The sequence below is a fragment of the Panthera tigris genome, chromosome F2, assembly GCF_018350195.1.
Source record: "Panthera tigris isolate Pti1 chromosome F2, P.tigris_Pti1_mat1.1, whole genome shotgun sequence".
NCBI classification, from domain to species: Eukaryota; Metazoa; Chordata; class Mammalia; order Carnivora; family Felidae; genus Panthera; species Panthera tigris.
Window position 1 is genome coordinate 76,494,050 of NC_056676.1, and position 9,210 is coordinate 76,503,259.

Consider the following 9,210-nt stretch of genomic DNA (forward strand, 5'->3'; position numbering starts at 1 on the left):
AAAAAAATCTATCCTAGGTTCCTAAAGAGTGATGCTGTCTCATATGGAGTCCAATGACTCACAACTGTTCCTGCATATCTATTTTGTGGGGACAGTGCCAGTTTGTATCTATTGTCCTGCTGTGGTCATGAATATCTCTTTTCTTTCTTACAAGCCCAGTTTGGATGATTTATGAACTGAATGTGTGTGCCTCCCTCCAGATTTATATGTTGAAATCTGAGCCCCCCCAAAATGATGGCATTAGGAGGTGAGGCCTCTGGGAGGCAATTATAGTGAACACCTCATAAATGGGATTAGCGCCCTATATGAAGAGACAGGAGAGAGCTCCCTCCCGGCCCATCCCCCACCATGTGAGGCCATCCTGAAAAGGCACCATCTGCAAAGCAAGAACTGGACACTCACCGAAACCTGACTGTGCTGGCACCGTGATCTCTGACTTCCAGCCTCCAGAACTATGAGAAATAGATTTTTGTGGTTGATAACCCCCCAGTTTATGGTGTTTTCTTACAGCAGCACAAGCTGAGTGAAACGGATGATAAATGCTATGGTCACCCCATTGAGTAGGATCCCTGAAATCCTATTTTAAAATTTTGGCAGAATTGTTTCCTTTACTTCTCAAAGAGAGTTGTAAGGGCCAAATCAGAGGCCATATGCAATCCTTCCCTGGTTTCCTCAAATATCCTTACTCTTTTGATGTTAACTATTGTATCATTTACTAAGTTTAATACAAAGGCTTAGAGTCAACTTGGTCGCTGCATCTTGAGGCCAGGGGGGTGTGCGTCATTCACTTCTATACACACAGCGCTTGTTACTGTGTTTGTCTGAGCCTAAAATCAATAAATAGTTGTTCAGCGAATGGCTTTTGCTCGTCACTCTTTTCGAGGGTCCAATTAAGTCTCAGGAAGTAAATGGCTGTGCCACGTGTAGCCATTTGCTCAGGCAATAAAAGTGCTTCTTTGGATGAGAACACTCAACAGCCAAAAGTAACAGATTCCCTTTAAGGAAGGGACAGAGTGTCTCCAAGAAAGTGGATTGCAGCTGGGTTTTTTGTTTTTTGTTTTTCTTTTTTTCCACCTCACGGCAGGGGCAGCCCTTGCCTCAGATTTCCTTTTTAATGATTTATTAACGCAGTCACATCTGACAGCTCGAGTATTTTAATTTTGCTTGATCTGAATGCCACTTTTGACACTGTTGATTATTAGCATCCTCCAGGATCACCTTGAATATTATGTCAGCTCAGCCGCATTGACTTTGAGTGGGTCTCAGTCACGTTTGCGTCAACAGCAATCACCTTCCCCGGTGAGAGGCCTCTTTCCTTCCCGGCTCTCACTGCAGAGGCCCAGTGCCAGGCAAGTCTCCGGTCAGCCGCTCCCGACGAGGCCGCCGCCCCCTCTAAAGAAGAAGGAAATTGGCAGAACGGGAAGGCAGCAAGCTTTGACAACAGGCGACAGGCATCTGGGCTCCGCCTCTCTGTGACAAGTGACTTTACCTGCCAGCTCCTCGGAGTCCTCCTCTCTAAGTGCAGGCAGTTCTGCCCACGTCAACCACCTTTGTGAAAATTCCCACAGTACCTCCCAGAGTGCATCACCGCCACCCTTACTGGTGGCCATCCTCCTGGAATGACGTTTAACAAGGAGCCCTGGTGCAAAGGATCATCTACCGACTCAGCATCCCAGGAGCAGTGCCCATGAAGCCAGGACAGGAATTAAAAGCGTCTTTTGACTTAGGAATCCTGACGTGTTTTATTCATGTTATTCTTCAATCTGGAAATATATATATTTAATTTTATTCAACTAGGTCTGCCTCCAGGGCACCTGGGTGGCTCAGTCGGTTAAGCATATGATTTCGGCTCAGGTCATGATTCTCACGGTTCGGTTCGTGGGTTCGAGCCCCGCGTCAGGCTCTGTGCTGACAGCTCAGAGCCTGGAGCCTGCTTTGGATTCTGAGTCTCCCTCTCTCTCTGCCCGTCCCCTGCTCACGCTCCGTCTGTCTCTCCCAAACATAAATAAACATTAACAAGCATGTCTGCCTCCTATACCAGATTATAAATCCCTGTTGAGGCTGAAAGTTCTCCGTTCTTTAGTTTTGCATTCCCTTATAACTTAGGAACCATATAATAATGATGCAAACCAGGATTTTAGTGAAGAGAAAGAGGTGAGATTAATAATTATTCCAGGGTAATAAATCAAAACCCAGCACTGTCTTAACCAAGCTGATATGGTTGCCCTACATATAAACCTTTGCACAAACATATTCACCTAGAAAAGCAGTTAAGTGACTAACAAGTTAAAATTTAAAATTTACAGATCCCGTGCCTCACAGGTCAAAAGTAGCTTTTCCAAATTCAGACTTCTGTACCACTGACTTATTTCTAATCTTTTGTTCCCTATACACACCACTGGCAAACAGATTCCACCTTCCAAAACAGACATATCACTGTATCTTTGTTTTTTTTCTCTCTCCTAATAACCGTGTCCCTGGGCTGCCATGTTTCTTTGACCCTCTGTCCCAAATACTCTTAAAATCTGCTTCCTTTCTGTCTTCCTCACTGAAGCCACGTTATCCCGGTTCCAATTACGAATATCGCAAAACGTTTTCAAAGTGATATTCTTGATTCTGCTCTGCCCGCCCATCCCCAAAAAGGTACCAATCTTATTTAATTAATTATGATGGATGAATTAAATTAAGAATTGAATCCAAGGTAATTAGCTCCAATATGATCATTTGACTTCCATATTCCCAAATCCTCTGATATCCCCTCATTGACTGGATTATAAAACTCCATCCCCAAACCTCTCTGGTGGCCAATCTGACCTCCACAGGCAGTTGATTCCCCACAGTCTGTTTCCTGCTCCCTGTACAGTGTTGTTAACCCTCCCCATATCTCATGCCTCCCTGAATAGTGATTTTTCTAACCACTACAATTGCTTCTATCTTCCTACAATTGCCTTTCTGTCTCCTTTACTTGAAGAATTCCTAATTTTCATTCCAACTGCAATGCATTTGGTGCCTACTCTGTGAAAGCATTCTGCCCCCCTTAGGAAGAATTGGGAATTACTCCCTTTAAGATTCCACAGCTCTCTCTCCACATCTCTTTAACAGCAAGGAGAGTTTTAAATGCCTCTGTCTGCAGTGGAATGTGAACTTTGTAGACGAGGACTCTGGTTTATTAATCTCCGTATTTCCAGCTTCTTGAAACTACCTTATAGATATTGGATATCTGTGTGTGGAGAAGAAAGAAAATACGAAACACAAGAGATAGTGGAGTTCTTGATTTCTGGGCATCTTTTCAAAGTCCTGACATTCAGAATTGTTAATGTTGCTGATGATAAATAATGGTATTATTTTTGTCTTTTAGTAGTAGTACCGACAGCAGCAAGCATACAAGTCCATTTGCCGAACACTGATTGTGGTCCAAACACTACGCTAATACATATGTGTGCAGTACCTTCTGTGTGCCTATCACCCCGTAGACGGGAGGATGACAGTAACAATTATAACAATACCATGAATGGAAAATACTATGTACTAGGCAATGTGCTAAATTAGGCGCTTGATAACTAACTTTTTTAGAGCAGAGATACAGGTTAAACAAATTAACCACAGCCATACAAACTATTAAGAAGTGAAATCAGGAATCCGTTGAGGGAAGTCCACTTCTAGCCTCTATATTCTAAACATCTCTGCTATCCTGGAACAGGCTAAAGTCTCTTTCCACATGAAGCTGACCTACACATGAGGGAAAAAGAAATAAATCATGTAAACATGTAAATAAGAAGGCTTAGAGAGGGGAAACCTGATTTGCAGTTTTAAATTGCTCTGGCCAGAGATACTGGTTAGGATTCCATTGCAGAGGCCCAGCATTGCAATGATGGTGGCCTGAACCAGGGCTGAAGCAGTAGGAACGGAGATAAATACATGCGTGATACTAAGATCATCATTCACATCTTGCACTCACTATAACTTTAGGAGATAGCATGATTTTGCCCATATTAGCTAGGAGGCAATTGAGGCTCAGAGTGATTTAATATTTTAACCAGGAAGAATTCCCAATCAGTATCTATCATATGATTTGAGTAGGGATTTGAACCTACATCATGTGCCTGGTTCCAAAGCTCCTGGCTTTGACATTCAGAAATTTCTGGGAGAAGACAAAAATCTCCCAGGAATTCAGAAGATTCTGAGGTTGCTATGGCTGATGATAACACTGAAAGTGGAAATCTGGGGTGTAGAGCAGTGGGCAGAGAGTGTAGAAAATTTAAACACAGCTCAGGAAATCCCTGATGGAGGAAGCACCTGCATGTGGTAGTGATTGTAGGTGGGCTATGGCTATGATGACGACGATGTAGCCTGGGCTGGAATGGTGACTTCCTGTGTCTGGATTCATTGAGAACTGGAATGACCTCAGTGATGGCAGACACAAGTAGAAGATGCAGACATCAGACCTGGCAAAAACTAGAAAGTAGCATCTTAACAGAGAAGATGATCTCATGAACTGTAACCAGGGTTAAAAGGTCATTGGGACCATTGTTAGAACATAGGATAAAGGGGTCCAGTGGTCATTAGGGAACTCAATACAGCTACTAGACTCCACATCTGAAACCAACCAACATCTGCAATAAAGTCTTATAGGTACCACGGTAGGGGTGTTATTTTGGGTTTCTGGATCCAACTTCAAAATGAGAGAAGTACTCTCAAACCACCAAGCAATTCTTGAAACCAACTGAGTGTACTATAATTCAACCTAATTCAGACACCATCTACTTGGACGTAGCATCATATTCCATAGGTCACGGGTTGAAGTCTTACAAGACTGCCCCCTTCCACCTTCCACTTTAGACACCAGTCTGTTATCACCTGTGCTTCTGACTGACCAACTATAGATTGGGGTTTCCAGTGACCTCTCCCTAGACCTCAGACACCAGTTGCAAGTCTAGGTTGTTACCTGTGCAGCTGACCAACAGTCTATAAATCAGAGATTCTCAGGACCTCCTCCTTAGGTTTGGCTAATTTGCTAGAGCAGCTCACAGTACTCAGACAAACATTTTACTTACTACACCACCAGTTTACTGCAAAACGATCTAATTCAGGAGCAGATAGATGGAAGAGATACATAGAGCAAGGATGTGGGAAGGGGCACAGAGCTTCCATGACCTCTAGGAGTGTGTCTTTCTGCCCAAATCTCCACATGTTCACCAACTTGAAAGCTCTCCAAACTCTATTGTTTTTGGCTTTTACAGAAGCTTCTTTACATAGGCGTGATAGATTAAATCATTGGCCATTGGTGATTAATTCAACCTCCAGTCTCTCTCCCCTTCTCAGGAGGTGAGGGAGTGGGGATGAAAGTTCCAACCCTCTAATCACAAGAGTGGTTGCTGTAGCAACTAGTCCTTATCCATGAATATGGGCCAAAAGTCACCTCATTAACATAACAAAAGATACCTTAATGGCTTTCACAGTTTAGGAAATTCCAAGGGTTTTAGGAGCTCTGTGCCAGAAATGGGGATGAAGACCAAATATATATTTCTTATTAAAAAGCACAATATCACAAGTATAGAGGGTAATGCAGGGCACACAGAAAGAAGGATTAACTCAAACTTGGGGATTCAATAGCAACAACCAAATCTTATGACAGGTTACTAAATAATTGATAAGAGTTAAGGTCAGAGAATGGGGATTTACATGTTCCAAAGCTCATGTCATTTCACATACATTGTTTCAGTGGCACTCCCCAAGAGGTGTGTGCCTTGATGACTCCCGTTCTAGAGGGAAGGAGACTAAGAGTAGTAGAGTGCCTTGCCCAAAGTCATCCCTGGGGAGTTAAGCTTCCATCTAGTCAACCTCATGGCCTACATCTTGAACACTCTGTAAGCAACTTCCTGTGGCTAAAGTCCAGAGAAGCAAGGCTTGTCTCTGAAGAGCAATACTGCAGGTCACAGCAAAAGACAGATCTCAGTGGTGCTTTGGGGCACCACTGTCCATTGCCTTCTGTCCATTTGCCTTCTGTCCATTAACAGATTTTGAACTGGAGGAAATCACATAACATATGTTTGGGATTTTTCTGGCTCTCTTCAAAATTGGTTCAAGCACTGAGAAAATACCTGGAGAAGACTTCATGAACAGTTTGGGTTTCAGAGTGTTGGGACAGAGGTGAAGAAAGAAGTAAACAATCAGGAATAGGATTGATCCTTAATTGACATCGGATTTGTAGATAAATTAACCAAGTAATCAGTTTGGTGATTTTTAGGAGTTTTGGAAGGTGGAAATATTTTTCTCTCTGTGATCCTTGCTTTGCTTATCTGTAAGATGACACTGATGGAATAGGATGGCCAATTTTCCTTTAAATCACTAATTCCTTTATACAACAAAGGCAAAACACCAGTAATTTAGAACCAAACGATTTCATAAGTAGATAAGATACGGTGTGATTTGCTTCAACGAAATTCATATGCAACTAAAATTAGTATCATACAGCACTTTTCAGATAAAATCTGTGATCTGATCTCAATGATCCAAACCCACCCCACATTATATTTCACAATGGTAGAAACATTCATCTAGCTGTCCAATTCCAAGCCTTGCTGAACATCACCACATTTGATGAATGTTCAGACCATGTAGCATCCATTTCCTTAACGCATCAATCCCTCTATTGAGAGACTTACCATTTCCAACTTGAGTTGCTATACTATCATCTCCATCTGGTTTCTGCCTCTCACCTGGAACTCCCCAATTCTCCCTCCTCACATTTGTCAAACTACTAATTTCAAGAAAATATCCAACACCAACTCATTTCTGTTGAAAATCCTTCAATGAATGCTCCCGATAACTTACTAGAAAAAAATTCCAACTCCCTATCTTAATATGGGAAGCCCTTCATAATTTACATGACTTGATCTTCATTACATTAAGTATCACCTTTTACCACTCTTTACTTTACATGTATAATTCCAACCGGAACAAGCCATTGAAAATTCCCTGGCAAGAGCATATTCATACATCTTGCCTTCCAAATTTTTCTTCATCTTGCTTAAAATAAGCTTTCTTTTTCCCACTACCTTCCCATGATCAGTCCTGATATTTCTAATATTTATCTAGATTCAGCCCAAATACTCTCTTCTTTTTAAAATCTCCTCTTCCTCAATCCCCCACTCACCCAAGACCTTTGAGCTCCTCTATTATGTTGAGGACATTTCAGTGTTCTTACACAATACTTCTATCACAGAAATTATTACATTTTACTATTATCAATTTATTTTATGGAGTAAACTTTATGATTATTGCTAATAAAATGACTTATTTATCTCTGCATATTGAATCTGTGTTTGGCACATAGTAGATACGTAAAAATGTTTTGAATAAATGAGTTACTGATTTCATGTTCTTTTCATCAGTTGAGAAGGTTCATGAAATGTATTCAAGTAATAACAGTTTGTTATTTTAAGTTGCAATATACATGGAAACTTTGAGGGCAAATAATGCATTACCTATTTTTTCATTCAAAATTTCCACAATTCTAGTGGATGTTCTCTCCAGTTACATCTTAATGAATGAGATGATTCTGTGTTTTATATAGTTGTCTCAAGGAAGGCATTATATTCAGGAAGTCAACAATGTCCCAGTAAATAATGGATAGAAAGATTATTGCCCGTAGAAACAAATAATTTAGGTTTTGGTTAGTTGTGAACCACAAAAAAAATAAAATAAAAAGTAATATTTATGATAACAAAATAACAAACATAATACAAGTCTTTAAACTATAATTATAACTCTCTTTCCTGCTTTATTGTGTTCAAGATGCTCATCTAAACACCTGGAGTATGAAAATACCATTCCTGGCTATGAAAACCACTGCCTGGGATGTCTTTCAGTTCTCTCTTATTTCCATTTTATCCTTTAAATTATTTTAAGTCATCAAGCCAATCAATGTCAACAGACTGAAAAGGATGCTATTTAATTTCATGAGCAATCACAACATTTTTATCTATGCAGAGTAAGATAGTAAGGAGGATAATTGGGACTTATGCCTGATGGCTCAAAGCAATTCTCTGTGAGTGGCAGGAAGGACTTTCTCCCATCCTTCATTTCTACTTAAATGCACAGCATAACATGGAAAGCTTCAGCATTTCAAGGAACAAGCATTTCAACTCCAACCTCATTCTGTAATAGAATGGACATGTGAATTAAAATGGGTCCACTTAAAATGTTTTAAGTGTATCTTGTAACTTTTTTATACAGAATTATCTTCACATTCTCATATAAGAAGAGATATGAAGAGGGAAATTAATGGACACTCCTGTGATAAGTAGTATATAAGTGTTTTAATCCACACAATTTTACCTGGTGGCTACTATTGTTTCTACTACTCATATGAAGAAATGATGCCCTGAGAAGTTACCCAAGTCCTATCTCCCCCCTTTTTAAGTTACAAGAAAAGCAGATACAATACTAACCTTTCCATGTAAAAAGTTTTGTCTGGTAGCCATTGAAATATATCTCTTCTCAGGTGTGACAAAGACTGGCTCAGATAGGACTAGAATATCCCACGTAAGTATTTTGGGATGTGAGGTTAGAACACCTCAGACTTGTGGTTTTATGCTTCTCACACACACTTATTTAGGAATCACACAGCAGGTACGGGGCTGGATGAACAAGGTAGATGGTTTCTTTATCCTCAAAAGGAAAACAGCATACGTGTGTGATACCTGTTAGGGCAGAGGGAAGATAGAGTACACCAACAACAACGAATGTGGATGGGTAAAATGGGTTATGTAAATGAAGTTGGAAGACCTAATTTGAAGGGATAGCTTGAAGGGAAGGTAAAGCTGAGATGACAAGCCCCTAACAGACAGATTAAAGGCAGGTTGAGAGCCAAGGTTTGTACTGGCTGGAGAGCGCAAGTGGTGGGTGAGGGATGAGATACAGAGAAAGAGAAGATGATGGGAGTGTGTGTGTGAAGTAACAAAAGGGATTTCTTGGAAAAATACAAATCTTGGCTCCTGAAGAAGTTTTCTACACCCCGTCAATCTAGGCTTCTTACATGTAGTTGTGCACACATCATGGCACCAGAGTAGGGAACACAACAAAGAGCACCGCTGGAGAAATTTCTTGTGAGGGTGAGATTATCTGAAACTAGTGAAATAAGGAACTCATATTTTTTATTTATTTTTAAGATAATGAAACAACCATAGTATGAACTAACTGATCAAT